The sequence below is a fragment of the Macaca thibetana genome, chromosome 10 (assembly GCF_024542745.1).
Source record: "Macaca thibetana thibetana isolate TM-01 chromosome 10, ASM2454274v1, whole genome shotgun sequence".
NCBI classification, from domain to species: Eukaryota; Metazoa; Chordata; class Mammalia; order Primates; family Cercopithecidae; genus Macaca; species Macaca thibetana.
In genome coordinates, this window is record NC_065587.1 from 11727816 (window position 1) to 11750457 (window position 22642).

General features: G+C 52.0%; 1 protein-coding gene across 1 annotated transcript in view; it reads left to right on the forward strand.

Moving 5' to 3' along the window:
* Positions 1-2007: 2007 nt before the first annotated feature.
* CBX7 (chromobox 7) overlaps positions 2008-22642 on the forward strand; it is a 48485-nt gene continuing 27850 nt past the window's right edge. The window contains exon 1 of the mRNA XM_050806345.1: positions 2008-2011. The gene's annotated coding sequence lies outside the window, so the exon portion shown is untranslated. The remainder of the gene's footprint in view (positions 2012-22642) is intronic.

Here is a 22642-nt window from a genome sequence, read left to right on the forward strand (position 1 = left end):
CCCCGTTCTGGTGCTCAACCACTTCCTCTCTGACAGAGCACAGAGTCTCCAGAAGGTTCTACTGGGTGGAGCCAAGGCCATGCTTTGGGTCTTCTTCCATCCCTTCCTCTTTCCCAACAGGACCCGGTGTCTCCCAGCCCAGGGTGGGGTAGATTCTTCCCCGCCTCAGGTGGGCCCTCATTGGCCTAAGACAGTTACTATATCCCATCTGGTGGCCACTGCAATTGGTTCAAGGATGGCTACAAGGCTGAAGTCAGGCCAATCAGAGCAAAGATATCTGAGCTCCCCGGGAAGAAGACTGTCTTTCTCTCTCTGCACTGAACATGGAGAGAAGCAGAACATCTAGACCTGGATTGGATCCTGGGCAACATGGCGAAACCCTGTCTCTACAGAAAAATTAGCCAGGCGCTGTGGCCTGAGCCTATAGCCCCAGCTACTCTGGAGGCTGAGGCAGGAGAATCGCTTGAGCCTGGAAGGCAGAGGTTGTAGTGGGCCGAGATCATGTCACTGCACTCCAGCCCGGGTGACAGAGAGACCCTGTCTCTAGAAAAAAAACAAAAAAGAGGCTGGGCGCAGTGGCTCACGCCTGTAATCCCAGCACTTTGGGAGGCCAAGGCGGGCGGATCACCAGGCCAAGAGATCAAGACTATCCTAGCCAACATGGTAAAACCCCGTCTTTACTAAAACTACAAAAATTAGCTGGGCGTGGTGGCACACGCCCATAGTCCCAACTATTTGGGAGGCTGAGGCAGGAGAATTGCTTGAACCCGGAAGGCGGAGGTTGCAGTAAGCTGAGATCTCGCCACGGCACTCCAGTCTGGTGACAGAGCAAGACTCCATCTCCAACAAAAGAAAACAAAAAGATCTAGACCGATTGGGAGCCATCTGAGACCCCCATGGGAGAGCCAACCCAGGAGAGAAGCCAAGAGAGGGAGGCAGAGAAATGGGTCCTGTCACCCTGTTTCATGGCTGGATCAAGTTTTGCTTGAACCCTCAAATACCCCCATGCTTTTTGGTTGTTCAGTAGCTCAGATCCTCAGTAGCTCATACATTCCAGTTGTTTGCTTTTTTGTTTTGTTTTGCTTTGAGACGGGCTTTCGCTCTTCTTGCCCAGGCTGGAGTTCAATGGCACGATCTCGGCTCACTGCAACCTCCGCCTCCTGGATTCAAGCGATTCTCCTGCCTCAGGCTCCCGAGTAGCTGGGATTACAGGCATGCACCACCACGCCTGACTAATTTTGTATTTTTAGTAGAGGTGGGGTTTCACCATGTTGGTCAGGCTGGTCTCGAACTCCTGACCTCAGGTGATCCACCCACCTCGGCCTCCTAAAGTGCTGGGATTATAAGCGTGAGCCACCATGCCTGGCCACATTCCAGTTGTTAAAGCCACCATGAGTTGGGTTTTCTCTTCTTTTGAACCTAAGAATCCTGAGCAGAACCTATTGTATAATGAGGGCCAGGCCTCTTCCTGCATCTCCGGCCACCAGGATGGAGCCCAGGGCTCAGCCCAGCATCTGTCCCAACCACAAGCAACGTGTGTGTGGAAATACGACCAGAACGTCTCTTTCCTGTCTGTAGTCTCAGTGCCAGAAGCCCACTTAGAGACCTGAAGTCCAATGCGCCCATTTTTCAGGTGGGAACACTGAGGGTCACCACTCTCCACCCCTCTCCTAGTTGGCTGTATGTCTAAGGAACAGGCAGATACAGAAGGGGCTGAAGGTCCAGCTATGCCCAGAGTCCCCAGGCCTTTGACCTATGGCCAGGCTTTCTGGGGAGACCTCTCTCCTCCTCATACCCCAGTTCATCCGAGGATGCAGGCTGTATTCTGTATTGCTAAGTCCAAAGTGAGCCCAGCCTATGCACGGAATGTAACAGCTCTCACCAAGGGACTCTCAGTAGCTCCCGGTTACCTACAGGGTCCAGTTCACACAACTTAGCCTGACACCTTAGGCTCAATCCCCTCTACCTTTCCTCCTCCATTCTCTCTCTCCTCCCTTGCAGCAAGGAGGGGAAACCTGCAGTGACTGTGCAGCCTCTTGTCCCTGCAGAAATGCCTTAGATATCAGTTGGCTAAAAAGGAGTGTCACTTTAAATTCACAACCACAAATCTCAGTTTAGTCCTTGGCATTTATTCCAATGAGCTATTTCTGCATAATAAAGACTTAAGACAACAATATTTTTATTATCTCTCATGGATTCTGTGGGTCATGAACTTGGGAGAGGGTCAGCTGGGTTGTTCAGGGTCTCACAGGGTGACAGACAGGTGGTGGCTGGAGCATCTCCAGGTACTCCCAGAGCCCTTCCATGTGCAGGGGCTGGTTGGGCTTCCTCACAGCATGGCGGCTCAAGGCGCCAGCCTGAGCACTCCATATGGCAGAAGCTTTGATAACCTAGCCTCAAAAGTGATGCAGTGTCACTTCTGCTGCAGTCCATTGGTAGCACAGTGAGTCACAAGCCTGCTTAGGTTCTAGGGGAGGCGAAATTAGACTCTACCTCTTGGTGGAGGAGTGAAAGGTTCTGGAATAACTTGTGGAGTGGGAGATGTTGTTGCAGGCATCTTGGAAAATGCAATCTGCCAGAGTGTTGCTGGGCAACGCCGCTGCATCTCCCGATCTGCACGCTCCCCTCCGAGAGGGCTCTTCCACACCTTCTCCTTATCCCTCAGACCTCCAGGGCCTTGCTGCCTTTCACTGAGAAAGCAGAAGGGGTCCTGGGGAACCTCCCTGTGCTCACACCATCCCCCTGCGTCCACTGACGCTGCCTCCTGCTCCCAGTATGATGGAGGGTCTGTGTGTCAAGGCGGGTGGACCCATCCCTCCTGCCGTGTACACCCCTTCCCCAATGTCCTCCTTCCCCAGTGTCTACTCTTCAGGATCATTCCCCGAGGGAGAATGCTCATTCTTCTTTCTTCTTAAAAACAGCAACCACTGGCTGGGCACAGTGGCTCACGCCTGTAATCCCAGCATTTTAGGAGGCTGAGGTGGGTGGATCTCCTGAGGTCAGGAGTTCGAGACCATCCTGGCCAACATGGTAAAGCCTCGTCTCTACCAAAAATACAAAAAATTAGCCAGGCATCATGGCTGGCCCTTGTAATCCCGGTTACTTGGGAGGCTGAGGCAGGAGAATAGCTTGAACCTGGGAAATGGAGGCTGCAGTGAGCTGAGATTACGCCATGCCCTCCAGCCTGGGCGACAGAGTGAGACTCCGTCTCAAACAAACAAACAGGCAACAACAACAACAAAAACCAGCAACCATTAAAAACTGAACCGAAGCAAAAAGACAATCGTCTTCCTTCACCTCTCCCCTCAAGCTGTCTGCTCCCAGCTCAACCCTAACACCCGCAGGGCTCGGGCCCAGAGCGCAGACGGAGGCCTGCGCGATCTGAGGCTAAATATCAAGATGTTATAAATATGCGAACAAACTGTTAAATCAAGTACGCCTTCTTCCTACTCGCTAAGTACATCTTCTCAATGAGGGCTGGATTTAGAATTCTCCGGCTCCTGGGACCTGGGTTTGTGGGAAGAGCCAGCCTTGGCCTTGGCCCTGCTCCACAGCACCCCCCTTCTTTTCTGCCCCCCAGCTCTCATCCACACCTTGAATGGCCTGGAGCACTGCTGCATGAGCACCCAGACCAAGCTCTGCCCATCACCCTTATCCCTGCAGCAAACAGCCACCTCTTGGTCACCCTTGAAAGGGGGAGCCATCGGGGACGAGGGTGGGGCCCTTGAGTCTCTGAGGGGAGGGTTCTTTCTCCTGGCCCTTTTTTTTTTTTTTTTTTGAGATGGGTTTTCGCTCATCTCCCAGGCTGGAGTGTGATGGCGCGATCTCTGCTCACTGCAACCTCCGTCTCCCGGGTTCAAGCGATTCTCCTGCCTCAGCCTCCTGAGTAGCTGGGATTATAGGCATGTGCCACCATGCTCGGATAACTTTTTTGTATTTTTAGTAGAGATGGGGTTTCACCATGTTGGCCAGGCTGGTCTGGAACTCCAGGGCTCAGGCGATCCACCTGCCTCGGCCTCCCAAAGTGCTGGAATTACAGGCATGAGCCACCATGCCCGGCCCTCCTTGCCTTTTAATGTCCTCTCTCCTGTCCTTTTTGCAAGTCTCCCTCCCCATCAGGCTGTCACCTATGGCTCTGTGGGAGCCTCATTTGTGGCTGTTCCATCTGCTGCCTGCAGGCACCTTGGCTGAGACCCCGCCCTCCTGGGCCTCCCTCCTCCCTGATGCTCCTTCTCAGGCTCCCCTGCCTGCCCCCCTCATCTCTAAATGTTAGGGGTGCCCAGGGCTCAATCCTTGGAGCTCCTCTTTGTCCACCTCCTTCCCCAGGGTGGTCTCATTCTGCTCTAGGGGCTGATCCCCACCCACGAGCCAGTGACACCCAACGAGTGTCTCCAGCTGGCCCCTGCCTGCTCAGTTCTGCTCTGTGGAAGTCTTGGATTTATCACTGGGCATCACAACCTCGACCTGTCCAGCCTCAGCGCCTGTTCTCCCTGCTCCATCCCACCCCAAACCTGCCCTCTCCAGCTGGCCCCAACAGTTTCAGTAGCTCCATCCTTCCAAGTGCTAGGGTCCAAACCTTGGAACAGGCCTTGACCTTCTCTTTCCTTTACCACCACCCTTCATCAAATAGGCCGCACTGCTGTTGGCTCCGCCTTCTGTTCCTCGCCCTCTCCACGGCTGCTGGCCCAGCCTAGCCACACCAGCCCCCCTCCTGCAGGCTGCTTAAGCCTAAGTCAGATCATGCGTTTCTCTACTCAGACCCTCCCCAGCTCCTGCTCCGGGCCTCGCTCATAGCCTCAGCTCAGGTCCTTACAAAGGCCCGCGAGGACCTATGGGGTTTTACCCTGACTCCGTCTGCTTGGGCCCCCTCTGCCGACAGCCCTCCTCCTGCAGAGCCCGACCTCGGTGGGCTCACTCCCTCACTGCCTTTAATCTGTGAGGCCCTCCCTGGCCACCCCACATCAAACCACTACCACCTCTGGATCCTGCCCCATCCTTCCTCACGGCACTGACTTCTATTCCCTTTACTCATCGGTTGTCTTCCTGCCTGTTTCCCTGTATTTGAATGGAAGCTGCACGGTGCCTAGCATGTGGTTGGTATTCAAGTAGTAGTTGTTGAATTGAATAAATGAATGAGTGAACGAATCGCTGACCAATCTCTGTGTTCTTTCCTGGGGAATGCCCACTTGGCTAAGAATCTCTCTCCAGCCGGCACTCCAGACTTGTAGTGAGTTGAAGCCAGCCTATCTTCCCCGCGCTATACTTAAACCGTGCTCCTGCCACCAGCGGCCCCTCCAACCACCTGCCGTATTTCCCACCAGGACCACATTCCCTCTCCCCAGCCTCTGTGTGAGTAGTCACCTCCTCTCTGAAGGCCTCCTGATTCCTCCATGTCTCCCTCTCTTTCTCAGGTGCCCTCCTGAGGGGGACCATGTCCTACCTGTGTCTGTGGGCCTTATGACTGGTAACTCTCCCACCCTCCTGACAGACAGTTAACTCGCCAGGGTCTCCGTCTCCTTCATGTCTGTAACCCCGGCACTCAGCACAGCCTCAGCACACAGTAGGCACCCACTCAGTGTTTGCTAACTAGAGTTGAACATTTGCCTTAGTTTTATGTTTAGTCTTTTCTGTTGGCCTTATTTTATTTCGTTGTTTTGTTTTGTTTTGTTTTTGGGACAGGGTCTCACTATGTTGCCCAGGCTGGTCTCAAACTCTCAGGCTTAAGAGATCCTCCTGCCTCAGCCTGCTGAGGAACTGGGATTACAGGTGTGAGCCACCATGCCCAGTGAGTTTATTTTATTTTAATCATGTTCATTTGTTTTCTAGTTCATCTTTAATTTGATTTTTACAACACTTATTCTCCTTTCTCTGATTATAAAGCTACGTGCTCATTGCCGAAAACATTGAAAATACACTGTAAATACACAGGAAATAGGAAATTCCTCATGATTTGGCAACAAAGATCACTGTGATTAGCATTCGAGTCACTTTGACTTCTTCTCATTGTGCGTTTTCCCTTTTAGTAAACCTTAAATTGTGACACTTTCTTATGTCCTCACCGTTCTTCAAAGGCATCGTATTTGATGGCTGCATAATATTCCATTTCGTCATTTTATCATTATTTAATCAAGCGTGCCACACACAGATGATCATGACGCCCCCTGTGCCCATCCTCCTCCACAGACACAACCCCTGCCCGCCCCCGTGTCTGTAAACACACCCGCCGAGCCGCAGTGGCCCCCAAGCCTCACAATTGAGGTGATTTCCCAGGGGAGGCTGAACAATGCCCTGGACATGTGGACCCAGCAGGGTGGGGTTCCAGCCTTTTCCTCCTACTGTCCCTCAGACAGACAGAGAGACAGACAGATGGCCAGCCAGCCAGACAGGCAGACAGGACAGGCGGGTGGGACAGGCAGGCGGGAGGCACCAGGGGAAGGTGGAGACAATAGCGTTGGGGGTGTTTGGCCTTTTGTGGGGGGTCAAGTGGCAGGGGAGATGGGGTCGTTGGGAGCAGGGTCCTGGCCTGGAGGGGAGCTGAGCTCTGTGGGGTGAGCTCTAGAGAAGGGCAGGTAACAGGGAGGAGTTCCCTCTGCTTAATCCTCCTAAGGGCATGCAGAAGGTGGTAATTGATGGTCTCAGAACCATAAAGTTGAATTTCAGAATCCTGGGACCACAGAAGACTGATGGGGCTGGCCCCGGAGACCACATCCTCTAACCCTGTGATGGTCAAGTGGAGGTACAGAGGCCCAGGGACTTCTCAGGGCTCCTGACTCCAGCGAAGAGCTGCTCCTGCCTCTCGCTGTGGCCTGGACCAGGTTGCTCTGGTCTCTGTCCCCAGAGCCACGTGAGCTGTTGAAGTGGGAAACGGGGCCTGCAGTGCAGATGGAGTTGGAGTTCCCAGGACTGGGCAGGGGCTTGGGGTGGTCCTCGAGCCAGCAAGAGAGGGGAGGGAGAGGGTGGGAGGCCAGAGACTGGCAGCCTACATGCATCCACCCCACTGCAGCCCCTCCTGCTTGTCCCGTCCGGGCCCCCGGAAGACCCCTCCAGGCTCTCCAAGGGCAGAGGGCAGCACGGGGAGCAGGCTTGGTCTCCTGCGGAGGGGAGGTCTCTGAAGCCGCCAGCTCCCAGCTTCTCCCCAGACTGCTCTGGGCCTGAAACTAGGGGGCGTTTGCAGAAAAACATGGAAAAGAATTACCCTAGTTTTGGTGGTTTTGCGGAACAGCAAGTCCCTGGATTCCCAGGTCAGCTTGACCGAGCTAGCTGTGGGATCTTGGACAACGACCCCCTTCCTCCTAGGACCCCAAAGGCACTCCCAGGGCGAGGGCTCCAGAGCCTGACCATGCCCAGGCCCTCCCCTCTGAATGTTCGAATCCTGCAGACCATGGCTGTGTGGCGGTGGGAGCCGCTGTAACCCACCAGGCCTGGCCCAGTGCGGAGAAGGGATTGGCTCCTGCCCTTGGTCAAAGGCACAGGATCTGCAGAGAGGCAGTGATGATGTCACAGAGCATGACAAGGGCAGCGATACAGGGGTTGCCCAAGGAAGGGATCAAAACCTCCCATCTTGCAGATAGAGATACTGAGTCCCAGAGAGGGGACATGGCCGTCCAGGCACTGGAGACTAGAACCCAGGAGCCTTCTACCTCTCCCCTCTTCAGGCCCTGAACCCCAGAGCTTCCCTGGGGACGGTAGGTGGGCTAGGGAGCTCCATAAGATAGAACTGAGAGCAGAAACCCCTCCTCTGTTAACTGACTCCTCCCAGAGCCCTGGAATCTCTGCTTCCAGGATTGGGGTTCATTTACTTCTGCGATAGTCTGGGCTGGGTGGGACTGGCACAGGATGGGTCCCCTATCACCCCAAGTCCAAGGGGCGCCCCAAGCAGGGTGCTGCAGTGCCGTGTCGGGCCAGGCTGGCAATAGGCCAGGGCCCCCGGCAGCGCCGAGGCAGCTGGACAGGGCAGCCGCCAAGAATGCCAGGAATGCGGAGCGGCCGTGTCCTTCCCGCTCCTCTTCCTCCCCCCACCGCCAGCCCAGAACAGGATATTCCCTGTCCAGGGAAACCCAAGTCCGGTCCCTTTATGGGAAAACCATGGGGCACCTGGTGGACACTGTTCCTGCACTGGGACGGGTGTTCAACACAGGGGAGACCTCAGAGACGGGGGCATCGGGTGCTGCTGCGGAGGATGCCGGAGTCTGTAGGGCTGGCTCTGTGTGGGTTCAGCACACTTGAGGGCCTACTATGTGCTAAGGGCTTCATGTGAATTAACTCACTCAGTCTCACATCAACCTGGGAGCTTCTGCTTTGCAGATCAGGAAACTGAGGCTTGCAGAGGCTAAGGAGCTTGCCCGAAGGCCCCAGCTAGCAAACGGCAAAGCCAGTCTGACTCTGATACCCAGACTCTCAGCATAGGCCAGGCGGCCCCAACTCAACTGTGGCCATGGGGGCATGGCCTGCACCCTCACATGGCACCTGTGGGGGAAGGGCATGTTATTCCCAGCTGGTCCGTTTCAAAGGTGGCAAAGGTTTGTCGTAGAGATGCAGGGCTGTTCTTGCAGATCTCAGCACCATGGAATCCCAGAGTTTGATTAGGATACAGACCATTGGCACCAGGAGGGGCTCCTCTGGACCCTCCCTGACGAGCAGGGGAGGCGGTTACTCTGGGGGTCCAGGGATAAGAGGTGGGGCTCTGAGAGAGCTGAAGGGGGGACACAGGTGTGGGAAGCCAGCGGGGCTAGCTGCACTGACTCCAGCCCTGGGATCCTAGAGGTGCTGCGCCCTGCCCTGGGCTGCACGCCCATCACCTCCCTTCGAGGCCAGCCCGCCTCGGCCCTTTGGTTTTGCTACAGGTCTGGGGCATTACCCTAGTGGGGTCAGGTGCAGCCAGAGACGTGTAGACCCAGCCTTGGATCAGGCCCTTGGCAGGTAGAGAACGGAGAAAATGCAGAGGCATGGGCTGTGCTGCCACCCTCGCCACCCCTGAAACCAGCCCAAAGTGATTGGAGACTAAGGGACCATCTACACGAGAAGTTCTCCTCATTTAGAAATAGGGGAAACTGAGGCACGGGAGGCCATGTGGCTTGCTCAAAGTCATAGAGCTGTCACCTAGTGGAGCTGTGATTGGAATCCTGGTCTTTCTGTCTCTGGCCCCCACCCGGGGGCCCCTGACGGTCCCTCCCTTCTCCCCTGCTTCCCTAGCCCCCCAATTCTGGCTGGTTCTGTTCCACTGTGTTGTCCTGTAGGGCTTCGGGTCCCCCGGGGGGCCAGGGTCAGGTAAACAGGATCCCAGCCGCATTCCCTGACCTTGTTTACCTCCCAAAGGAATGTGAGGGCATTCTTCCCCTTCCCGGGCCGTGAGTCAGCTCTCAGCAATGCGCGGGCTGGCTGCTGGCTGCCCCTCCCCCATGCAACCCCCTCGGACCCCTGCCCCTTGCCTTCTCACCCGCTGACGTCACTGATGTCACCCCTCCCCACACCCTCATGGAGCCCACCGGGCCTCCAGTTGCCATGGCGACGGCTCACAACAGGAAGCACGGCCCCATGGAGGCCTGCGCTGGGGCAGAAACACAGGAAGCCGCGCTAAGCACTGAGCAGCATTGTCAGCCCCATAAAAAACAAAACAGGACAAAAAGATTTAATGAGAACAATCAGCCCAAAGAAAAAGGAAAAAAAAAAAAAGACCAAAAAAACAAACAAAGCCAAACAGCCTGAAGGCAAGGGGTTGGCAGGGCTCCAAGGACCCCACGTTTTCCCTCCCGGCACAATGTAGGCTCAATAATACTTCCTTCTCAGAAGGAGGCTCCTGGGGGTGAGCAGCGGCTGCAGCAGCTCCTCTGCTGAGGCCTCCAAAGCTACTCTTGGCTACCCTTGGTAACCCCAACCCAGGTCCAGCTCTGTGCCCTCTACTGAAGGCTTTGGGGGACTGGATGGGCTAGTCCTGCCCCCACCTTCCCAAGTATTACACCTCCCAAGTCCTGCTAGGGGACATATTCAGTTCAGTGGAAGAAAGAGAACGGGCTCCTGGGTCACCCAGATGGAAAATCTACTCCTGGCCCAGCCGCTGCCTGATCGTGAGATTCTGTGCAGTGGCGATCTCTCTTGCACCTCACTCACTTTCCTCATTGGTTTTGCAACCATCACCGTTATCAGTATCCGCCTTCACACCTCATAGAGGTGTTGCAAACCTCAGGTGAGCTGGCACATCAACTAGCACCCAGTAGGTGCTCAATGTGTGCAGCACCCAGTAGGTGCTCAATGTGTGCAGAAGGAACTCATGGAGGATGAATGAATGGGGCAGAAATTCCGTGGAGGCAGCTAGGTCAGCTCTGAACCAACCATCAGAGATGGACAAGATGCCCCAGTGGGTATGGGGATCCCCGTCGCTAGATGGGGCAGGCTTGTGACGGCTTGGTGGGACCTTGTAGAAGGGACTGAGCCCTGGAACAGGGAGGGTGTAGGGGAGGAGCAAAGCTCCCTCCCTCCAGCAGAAGGCTCTGGCCCAGTGGTCCCGTCTGGATAATCCCATTTAGTCTGGTATCTGGTTGATGCCTGCACCGTGACTGTGGGAACATATCCTACAGTGTCAGAGGGGCCATTGGTGGTGGTGGGACCCCTGGCTCTTTCTCCATTGCCTGGAGAGAGTAGGGCCCTGGGGCAGAGGAGGCCACCATTCTAGTCCATTTAGGAATGTGATGGGTAAGAATGATCCCCATGGAGGCCGGGGCGGTGGCTCAAGCCTGTAATCCCAGCACTTTGGGAGGCCGAGACGGGCGGATCACGAGGTCAGGAGATCGAGACCATACTGGCTAACACGGTGAAACCCCGTCTCTACTAAAAAATACAAAAAACTAGCCGGGCGAGGTGGCGGGCGCCTGTAGTCCCAGCTACTCGGGAGGCTGAGGCAGGAGAATGGCATAAACCCGGGAGGCGGAGCTTGCAGTGAGCTGAGATCCGGCCACTGCACTCCAGCCCGGGCGACAGAGCCAGACTCCGTCTCAAAAAAAAAAAAAAAAAAAAAAAAAAAAAAAAAAAAAAGAATGATCCCCATGGGACAGTGGCAGAGCTGGACTCTGACCACACGGGCAAGTCAGGCCATCCCCTGCCATATATCGGTCCAGCACCTCCTGTTGGCCCAGTGGTTCCTGCAAATGGTTGGTGATAGAGCAAGCCTTGCAGGGCCCGGCTGAGGAGTGGGGGACGGGATGCTTAGGCGAGGAGGCTGACTGAGGTTCAGAGCCTGGCTCCAGGTGGTCAGAGAGGCCACGTGGGGGAAATGGGCCAGAAAATGCGGATGGGACTTTGTTGGGTAAGGACAAAGATGGTAGCTGTTCCACTCAAGGGCATAGCAGGAGCACAGGTGTGGCAGTGAGAAAGCCCAAGGTGTTCTGGCCATGGGACCCAGATCCACGTACCTGTAGTCGAAGTCGGTGTCACAAAATAAAGAGATCCCATGGAAAAGAGGTTGGAGCCAGATCTCAGAGAGTCTTGAGTGTCACTGCCAGCAGTCAGGAGCTGACGCCTTAGGCAACGGGGAACTGCTGGGGGCTTTTGACCAGGGTAGTGATATGTGCAGCCAGCTAATTTAGGGTGATGCCTCTGTGTGGATTAGGAGTGGAGGATGCACCAGGAAACAGCATAGGATGGGAGGTCAGGGAATCTGCGGTCTGCTGGATTGGCTTCTTTTCTTTTGAACTTAATAATAATGAGACATAATAGATGTTCAATCAGGCTGGGCGCAGTGGCTCACACTTGTAATCTCAGCACTTTGGGAGGCTGAAGCAGGCAGATCACCTGAGGTCAGGAGTTCGAGACCAGCCTGACCAAGATGGTGAAATCCCGTCTCTAGTAAAAAAAAAAAAAAAGTGCAAAATTAGCCAGGTATGGTGGCGTACGTCTGTAATCCCAGCTATTTGGGAGGCTGAGGCAAGAGAATTGCTTGGACCTAGAAGGCGGACGTTGCAGTGAGCTGAGGTCACACCAGTGCACTCCAGCCTGGGCAACAAGAGTGAAACTCCATCTGAAAAAAAAAAAAGTGTTCAATCAATATTTATAGAATGAATGAATAGCAACCACCTTATACTGTGATATTTATTTTGCATACATTGTCTTGTCAGTTCTCACTACAACCCTAAGAAATCGGCCTCATTCTTCCTGGTTTTACAAATGAGAAAATGGAGGTTCAGAGAGGTTAAGGGACCTGCTCCAGGCTGCACAGCATGCTGTGGTGGAGCCAGATTCCAGCTTAGCTGAACCCACCCACCATCTCCCACTGCAGAGTCTACCCCAGTGCTGGGCTCTGTGCAAGGCCTTGGGGACACACAGATAACCAAGCTCCAACCATGTGCCTGAGTAGGCCCCAGATTAGAGGCCTCAGTTTTCCCAGCTGTGGACTGAGAGCTGGTGGAGGAGTGCTCAGGGAAGGGGTTGCCCTGGGCCCAGCTGGGGGAAGACAAGACTGAGACGGGGAGGAAGGGAAGGGTGCCCTGAGAAGAGGCAGGATAACCGTGGGGAGCTTGCAGGAAAGGAGCAGAGGCCAGGGCTTGGTAAGGGGATGAGGGGAGAAGCAGACATGCTGAGAGGCAGGAGCAGGTGGTCAGGGGCTGGGAGGAAATGGATCTCGGCCGCAGCTCCGAGTCCCAAACACAAGCAGACGGGGGATGGTGCAAGGGGGCTGCACCTGGAGCCTCAGGTGGGACCCGGAAAAGACATGCCTGCCCACACCTCCTCCTGCCCTTCTATCCTCCATCCGGCGCCGCTCGCGCACCTGCCCCTCCAGCCCCTATCCGGCCCGGGGGTGGGAGGGATGAGGACCTCTTCCAATCCCTGGTGGAAATCCTCTCGGGGGCTGTTGAAAGGGGATGTAGGAAGGGTTGTAGTCTGTGGGTGGCTTGGGTCTGGAGCAAGGGAGGAGCGGGGAGCTGGGCAGAACAGGGAGGCTCCTGGGAAAAGCCCACGGGAGGGGAGCCGGGGCTCCTTGGACAGGAAGGGATAAGGGGTCTCCACGATGGCGGAGGAAGGGGTGCTGGCCTCGGAGCCACCAGGCAGGGACCCTCATTTTGGTTCTGCTCCACACGAGGAGTGGGATCCTCAGCAAGCGATTCCCCTCTCTGGGCCTCAGTTTCCTCATCTGTAACAGGAGGAGATCTGACCCCAGGGAGGGGCCCCAGGGAAGCCCAGTGCTTAAGAGTGTGGGTCTGTTTGGGACTGGACTGTCTGGGCTCGATCCTGGCTCCGGTGGCCGCGCAGACAGGCCTCATGGTGAGCGTCTTCAAAAAACAGGATGTGACCCAGCCTGCAGGTGTGCAAATGTCTGGCTCCATCACCCGATAGCTGCTGAGTGGCTTTGCGAGATGCTCAGCGTTCTCTTCCATTTTCTCGTGACACAGCCATCATCCACAGCCCTTCTCCCTGTACTGTAGAGGGTGCTGATGGTGGACGCTCAGGCAAGGAAAGCAGATGGGGAATGTCCCCTCTAGGACCTGCTGTGGGTCCTGCAGGCTTTGCCTCTTGCTTCCCTGGTGCCCCATCCACCCAACACTCGGGGAAGCGGGGACCGAGCGCTGGGCAGCCGGACGCCGGAGTCCTGGCGCCACCTGGTGGGCAGAAAGAGTCCTGCTGTCCTCCAGTGCTCTGGACGAGAACTGGGCACCAGGCATCCTGCAGCCATCCCTCTCTGCTTTTTATTCAACTGGGGCCGACCTTTTTAAGATTTTAAATTTAATTTTTTGGCCAGGCGTGGTGGCTCACGCCTGTAATCCCAGCACTTTGGGAGGCCGAGGCGGGTGGATCACCTGATGTCAGGAATTTGAGACCAGCCTGACCAACAAGGTGAAACCCCGTCTCTACTAAAAACACAAAAATTAGCCAGGCATGGTAGTGCGCACTAATCCCAGCTACTAGGGAGGCTGAGGCAGGAGAATCGCTTGAATCTGGGAGGCAGAAGTTGCAGTGAGCCGAGATCACGTCACTGCGCTCCAGCCTGGGCAACAGGGTGAAACGCCGTCTAAAAATAAATAAAATAAAATAAATTTTAAATGTAATTTTTTTAAGGGATGGAGTCTTGCTATGTTGCCCTGTCTGGTCTTGAACTAGGCTCAAGCAATCCTCCCACCTGTAGCTGGGTCTACAAGGGCACCTTTGTAACAGCTTTCCCCACTCCCGCTGTGTAACCCCATCTTCTGCCCTCTCCCTGTGGCTTGCTCACTGGGCCTTTATCTACTCAAACACAGGACCCCTGTTGTGTGCGTGGCCCCAGGCAGAGCATCAGGATGGTGATTGAATCAGGCAGTTCCCTGTCCCTCCCAGAGGAGCTCCCAGGCTGCTGGGGGAGACACACAGACCACAGCAGGACCAGGGCTGGGGCTGAGGGGAGCCCAGAAGTTTTGGTGGGGGCAGGCAGAAGGGTAGCCAGGGGAGGCTGTGGAGGAGGAGCTGATCGGGCTTCGATTTGAAAGCTGGAAGCAATAGTGATAGTGGAAGCGTTTAGTAAGCAGAGAGCAGGTGGGGAGGTGTGCCAGTGCAGAATGGCCCCGAGCTGAGAGCCACCGAGGGGTTGTTCTAGGGAGTGACGTGGTCAGTCCACTGCCAGTGCGAGATGGTGGAGGTGGCTGAAGTGAGGGGTGCTGGTGGCTACGTCTTGGAGGGTCGGGGGTCATGGCTATAGAGACTGGGAGAAGGGGATAGTGAGAGGCAGAGCGAGGTGAGCCAGAGAAGGACCTGAAACACTCCTTGGGTACCTGGCTTGGCTGGCTCAGTTCACCTGGACAGGTACTGGAAAAAGGGAGGAGAAGGGGGTGTGGGAGGAAGAGGTGACCTGGGGGAAGAAGAGGTCAGGGTGCTCAGGTCTGGGTATGTTCAGTCTGAAAGATCATGGGGCTTCCAAGAGGAGCCATCCTGGGGGCAGTTGCAGCGGGACGTGTGATGTAACTAGGGAAGAACTCACAGTACCTGGTGACCTGTGAATTAGGGAGGAAAAGTCTAGAATGTTCCCTTGATATAGCCTAAGACAGTGCTTCTCACAAATGAACGTGCACGTGAGTCCCCTGGGGGTCCTGCTACACTGCAGGTTCTGACTCGGTGGGTGTGGTGCGGAGCCTGGGAATCTGCATTTCTGACAAGCTCCCAAGTGAGGTTGATGCTGCAGGTCTCAGACCACACTTTGAGGACAGAAGACCTAAGACACTTAGAGGATGGTGGCCATTGTTCTTGAGATCAGGAACCCAATAGAGGTGGAGGTGGGTCTGAGAGTTTGGGTTTTTACAAGCTCTACAGGTAATTTTGATGCCTGAGCAGGTAAGGCAAGCCAGATGTGGGTATAGACATACTGGGGGTGGCTGCATAACTTGTGGAGTCCCATGCAGAATGAAAACACGGGGACCTTTGTTCAACAATTGTTATGAATTTCAAGACAGCAGAGCATTAAGCCGCATGCCTGCCCCTTTGAGGAGGGAAGCCCTGTGTGACTGATGGACCACCTGCCCATGAAGGTGGTCCCTCTGGGGCAGGGGTTTGAGGCAGGAAGGTGAGGGGCTTCTCCTCTGATGACATCTGTTTCCCCCTCTGAAAGGAGAAGGCTCAGCTCAGTGGAGGGCACTACGCTTTCCCAGACTGGGGCATCCAAACTGACCTTCCACCTGCCCGGTACCCCAGTTATTTCACCCCATCTTCTCTCTCTGTCTCTAATCTGGTTACCTGTCTCCATTCTGCTGCAGGGCCATAGTCTGGGCCATGCTCTTGCCTTTGCTGGGCCATGCAGAGGCTTCCTGAGTAGCCTCAATCCTGTTTCCCTCCAGCTAAGGTCCACCATAGGCAGTTGCAGAGGCCCCCTGACTGCCTTCCCTTAGAGATTATATTCAGGGCCCCTTTTTTTGGTATTTACACATCAAAATTATACCTGTGTAATGTATATATATTTTCTTATTATATGGATACACACATTATTATACATGCATATAATTTGTATTTATAGTGTGTATATATACACACATATGATATAGTTCTGCAAGGTTCTTTTTTTTTTTTTTTTTTTTTTGAGACAGAGTCTTGTTCTGTCGCCCAGGCTGGAGTGCAGTGGTGCGATCCTGGCTCACTGCAACCTCCACCTCCTGGGTTCAAGTGATTCACCTGCCTCAGCCTCCTGAGTAGCTGGGATTACAGGTGCATGCCACCCACCCTGGCTAGTTTTTAGTAGAGGCGGGGTTTCACCATGTTGGTCAGGCTGGTCTCAAACTCCTGACCTTGTGATTTGCCCGCCTTAGCCTCCCAAAGTGCTGGGATTACAGGCATAAGCCACTGCTCCTGGCCCTCTGCAAGGTTCATTGAGAAAAATGATATTCCCCACCCTGCTTTACCTCTTTCCAGAGGCAACCATTTCAGTTCCTTTCGCTGGTTCTTTTGTGTAAACCATGAAACCTGCTTGCGATGCGCCACTTCTGGATCTTTCGGTGTTTGACATTACCTATTGATGGCCACTATAGAGTGGGTGGGTATGGCTCTCCTCTGCTCCTCCTTTCCCTCCATTCTCCCAGCAGAATGACATTGTCCTTTTGGTTACAGCAATATCCAGTATGATATCATTAAGATCATGTCAGTGTGCGTCATAGCTGAGCCACATGGTGTGCTATGACTACTTTCACTTTCTCAAAATTAACTGCACTTTTTCTGGACTTTCTATTTGTCTTTTATGTTGCTTCACTTTATTTTATTTTGTTTTATTTATTTTGAGACAGGGTCTCACTCTGTTACCAAGGCTGGAGTGCAGTAGTGTGATCAATCACAGCTCGCTGCACCCTCAACCCCGTGAGCTCAAGCCATCCTCCCGCCTCAGCCTTCTGAGTAACTGGGACTACAGGTGCATGCCACCACACCCAGCTAATCTGTGATATTTTGTAGAGACTGGGTCTCACTGTGTTGCCCAGGCTGGTCTTGAACTCCTGTATGCAGGTGTTCCTCCTGCCTCAGCTTCCCAAAGTGCTGGGATTACAGGCATGAGTCACTGGACCCGGACTGCTTCATTTTTAAAAATGTGCTTATTACTAGTTTGATTCCAGACATCCTGCCAGTTACCTAAACCATCTCAATGCTTTTGGGCCCATCAGCTCTTCCATCAATTTCATCTTCCGGAAGGCAGCTCTCCCAGTGCGTCCTAACTTGCTGTCATCTGAACAGACTCTCCTCTGCACCTAGGCTATACCTGTTGTTCTGGAAATCTCCTTCAGTTCTCTCATTTTCCCCTGGCTCTCATGACTTCTTTTTGTTGTTGCTGTTGCTTTGTTTTTTTGAGACAGAGGCTCGCTCTGTCACCCAGGCTGGAGTGCAGTGGTGTGATCTTGGCTCACTGCAACCTTCACCTCCTGGGTTGAATCAATTCTCTTGCCTCAGCCTCCTGAGTAGCTGAAATTACAAGCGCCCACCACCACGCCTGACTAATTTTTGTATTTTTAGTAGAGACAGGGTTTTGCCATGTTGGCCAAGCTGGTCTCGAACTCCTGACCTCAGGTGATCTGCCCACCTCGGCCTCCCAGGGTGCTGGGATAATAGTTGTGAGCCACTGCACCCAGCCTCCCATGACTTCTTATTTGTTCTACTCCATCTTTTTGGTGGCAAAAATCCCGCAGTACCTTCCTGAGAAAGAGTGCATGGGCAATAAAATTTTGGAGACTTTGTGTGTCTGAAATGTTTCTGTGTCCCTCCTCATACTTCATTGGTAGTTTGGTTAGGTATAGAATCCTAAGTTGAAATGATGCTTTTTCAGGAATGTGACGGGATTCCTCTATCGTCCTCCTACTTCTACTGTCTCTGAGCAGTCTGAAGCCATTCTGGGTCATCATTTTTGTATATGACCCATTGGTTATTTATTTATTTATTTACTTATTTATTTATTTTTGAGACAGAATCTCGCATTGTCACCCAGGCTGGAGTACAGTGACGTGATCTCGGCTCACTGCAACCTCCACCTCCTGGGTTCAAGTGATTCTCCTGCCTCAGCCTCCTGAGTAGCTGGGACTACAGGTGTGTGCCACCATGCCGGGCTAATTTTTGTATTTTTAGTAGAGACAGGGTTTCACTGTGTTGGTCAGGATGGTCTCGAACTCCTGACCTCGTGATCTGCTCACCTCAGCCTCCCAAAGTGCTGGGATTACAGGTGTGAGCCACTGCACTTTCTCAATCCAATAAAGGGTGTCTACACAAATCTATAGCTGACATCATAAATACTGGTAAAAATCTGAGTGCTATCTCCCTAAGATCAGGAAGAAAGCAAGTATATTTACTATCAATATTTCTACTCAACATTGTACTGAAGGTCTTAGCCACTGCAATAAAAAGGCAAGAAAAAGAAAGGCATACGGATTAGAAATAAATTAAAGCTGTCGTTATTCACAGACATTATCATCTATATAAAAAACTGGGACAGGCACCATGGCTCATACCAGTAATCCCAGCACTTTGGGAGGCTGAGATAGGCAGATCACTTGAGGTCAGTAGTTCGAGGCTAGCCTGGCCAACATGGTGAAACCCTGTCTGTACTAAAAATACAAAAATTAGCTGGGTGTGGTGCCTGATGCCTATAATCCCAGCTACTCGGGAGGCTGAGGCAGAAGAATCACTTGAATCCAGGAGGTGGAGGTTGCAGTGAGTCAAGATTGTGCCATTGCACTCCAGCCTGGGTGACAAGAGCAAAAAACTTCATATCAAAAAAAAAAAAAAAGAAAAAAGAAAACTGGGCCAGGCACCCTGACTCATATCAGTAATCCCAGCACTTTGGGAGACCGAGGGAGGCAGATCACCTGAGGTCAGGAGTTCAAGACCAGTCTGGCCAACTTGGTGAAACCCCGTCTCTACTAAAAATATCAAAAATCAGGTGGGCATGGTTGTGCACACCTGTAATTCCAGCTACTAGGGAGGCTGAGGCAAGAGAATACCTTGAGCCCAGGAGGCAGAGGTTGCAGTGAGCCGAGATGGCGCCACTGCACTCCAGCCTGGGCGACAGAGCAAGCCTTCATCTCAAAAAAAAAGAAAAGAAAAGAAAAGAAAAGTGAATGGAATTTACAAAAAAGCTAGTGGAACTAACAAGCGAGTTTTGCAATGTTGTCAAATACAAGGCCAATATAAAGAAATACAATTCAGTTGTATAAACTAGTCATGAACAATTAAAATTGAAAATTAGAAACACCACTTACAATGGCAATGAAACACTTAGGGATAACCTGGTAAAGATGTGAAACTGCAACTGTACCCCCAAACTGTAGAACATAGCTTATAGAAACTAAGCAGAACCTAAATAATGAAGAGATAGAATGTTTTCATGGGTTGGAAAATTCAATACTGTTATGATGTAAATTATTTCCAAATTGATCTATAGATGCAAAATAATCCCAATAAAAATATCAATAGTCTTTTATCTTTTTGGTAGAAATTGACAATGTGCCCTTTGCCCTTTATATGAAAGGGCAAAGGACCTAGAAAAGCCAAAAAAAAAAAAAAAAGAATAAAGTTAGGGAACTTAGACTACCTGATTTTAAGACTTATTATAGGGCTGGGCATGGTGACTGATGCCTGTAATCCCAACACTTTAGGAGGCCAAGGTGAGAGGATCGTTTGAGGCTGGTAGTTGGAGACCAGCCTGAGCAACATAGTGAGACCCCATCTCTATATTTTTTTTTTTTTAAATTAGTCAGGCATTGTGGCACACACCTGTGGTCCCTGCTACTCAGGAGGCTGAGGGGGAAGGATCACTTGAGCCCAGGTGATCAAGGAACAGACTTGAGAGGTCAGAATTTAATCCATGCACATAAGAGCAATTGACTTGACAAATGTGTTAAGGCAATTCAGTGAGGAAAAGTACAGTCTTTCCAACAAAAGGTGCTGGAACAATTGATTAACCATATGGAAAAAAATGATTCTTGATCCTCACCCCACATCATATACAAAATTAACTCAAAATGGATCATATTCTTCAATGTAAGAGCTTTTGTTCTTTGAAAGACATCATTTAAAAAATTAAAAGGTGGCCAGATGCAGCGGCTTATGCCTATAATCCCAGCACTGTGAGACGCCAAGGCAGGTGGATTGCTTGAGTTCAAGAGTTCGAGACCAGCCTGGGCAATAGGGCCAAACCCTATCTCTACAAAAAATGCAAAAATTAGCTGGGCATGGTGGTGTGCACCTATAGTCCCAGCTACTTAGGAGACTGAGGTGGGAGAATTACCTGAGCCTGGGAGGTCAAGGGTGCAGTGAGCCATGATCATGCCATTGCACTCCAGCATGGGTGACAGAGCAAGGCCCTATCTCAAAAAAAAAAAAAAAAAAAAAAAAAAAGAAAGAAAGAAAAAGGAAAAAGAAAGGAAGAAAGAAAGAAATTAAAAGGCAAACCAGTCTTGGTGAAAATATTTGTATAAAGAATTCTTTTTTTTTTTTTTTTTTTTGAGATGGAGTCTCCGTCCATTTGCCCAGGCTGGAGTGCAGTGGTGCCATTTTAGCTCACTGCAACCTCCACCTCCTGGGCTCAAGTGATTCTCCTGTCTCAGCCTCTCAAGTAGCTGGGATTACAGGCACACACCACCATGCCCAGTTAATTTTTGTATTTTTAGTTGAGACAGGGGTCTCACCATGTTGGTCAGGCTGGTCTCAAACTCCTGACCTCAAGTATCTGCCTGCCTCGGCCTCCCAAAGTGCTGGGATTACAGGTGTGAGCCACCATGCCTGGCCAAGAATTCTTGTAACTCAAGACTAAGAAGATGACTTGATTTTTAAAATGGGCAAAATATTTGAAAACACATTTCACCAAAGAGGATATATGAATGGCAAATAAGCCCTTGACAGGGTCCTTAACATAATTAGCCATTAGAGAAATGCAAATTCTCTACATTCAGTCAGTATATGGGCAATAAATAGCTAAAATTGAAGACTGACAATATCAAGTGTTGGTGAGGATGTGGAGCAACTGGAACTCTCAAATAGTGTTGGTGGAAATGCAAAATAGCACAGCTACATTAGAAAACAGTTTGGAATTTTCTTTAAAAGTTACCATACATGGCCAGGTGCCATGGCTTACACCTGAAATCCCAGCACTTTGGGAGTCCGAAGCGGGCAGATCACCTGAGGTCAGGAGTTCGAGACCAGCCTGACCAACATGAAGAAACACCATCTCTACTAAAACTATAAAATTAGCCGGTATGGTGGTACATGCCTGTAATCCCAACTACTCGGGAGGCTGAGGCAGGAGAATTGCTTGAACCCAGGAGGCAGAGGTTTTGGTGAGCCAAGATCACGCCATTGCACTCCAGCCTGAGCAACAAGATAAAAACCCCGTCTCAAAAAAAAAAAAAAAAAAAGGAAAGAAAAAGGCCAGGCACGGTGGCTCACGCCTGTAATCCCAGCACTTTGGGAGGCTGACGTGGGTGGATCACCTGAGGTCAGGGGTTCGAGACCAGCCTGACCAACATGGAGAAACTCTGCCTCTACTAAAAATACAAAAATTAGCTGGGCATGGTGGTGCATGCCTGTAATCCCAGTTACTCGGAGGCTGAGGCAGGAGAATTGCTTGAACCGGGGAGACAGAGGTTGCAGTGAGCCAAGATCACGCCACTGCACTGCAGCCTGGGCAACAAGAGCAAGAGTCCGTCCCAAAAGGAAAAAAAAAAAAAAAATGGTTACCATACATAGGCCAGGCACAGTGGCTCACGCCTGTAATCCCAGCACTTTGAGAGGCTGAGGTGGGTCGATCACAAGGTCAGGAATTTGAGACCAGCCTAACCAACATAGTGAAACCCTGTCTCTACTAAAAATACAAAAATTAGGCCGGGTGCGGTGGCTCACACCTGTAATCCTAGTACTTTGGGAGGCCGAGGTGGGTGGATCACCTGAGGTCAGGAGTTCCAGACCAGCCTGGCCCACATGGTAAAACCTCATCTCTACTAAAAATACAAAAAAATTAACCAGGTGTGGTGGCAGGCACCTGTAATCCCAGCTACTCAGGAGGCTGGGACAGGAGTATCACTTGAACCCGGGAAGTGGAGGCTGCAGTAAGCCGGGATCACACTACTGCACTCCAGCCTGGGTAACAGAGCAAGACTCCGTCTAAAAAAAAAACAGAAAGAAGAAGAAGAAGAAGAAGACTTGGTGCACATTCTTGCCCGTGCTTGCAAGATTTTTTTTTTTTTTTTCCTGAGACAGGGTCTCTCGCTGTCACCCAGGCTGGAGTGCAGTGACATGATCATAGCTCACTGCAGCCTTGAACTCCTGGGCTCAAGTGATCCTCCCATCTCAGCCTCCTGAGTAGCTGGGAGTACAGGCATACACCACCATACCTGGCTAATTTCTGATTTTTTTTGTAGAGACAAGGGTCTTGCTATATTGCACAAGCTGATCTCGAACTCCTGGGCTCAAGCAATCCTCCCACTTCAGCCTCCCAGAGCATTGGGTTTACAGGTGTGAGCCACCACGCCTAGCCTGCTTGCAATAATTTTTAAATCGGACTTTAAAAGTGTTGCTAATCAGTTGTAGCTCATTGTGGGATTTTATGTGCGTTACTCCTGAGCTTGAACAACTTTTCACAACTGTTGGCCACTGGTGATTCCTCTCTTTGCCTGTCCGAGTCTTTGCCACATTCTGCACTCTTGTATTTTACTACAGCTGATTGTCCATCTTC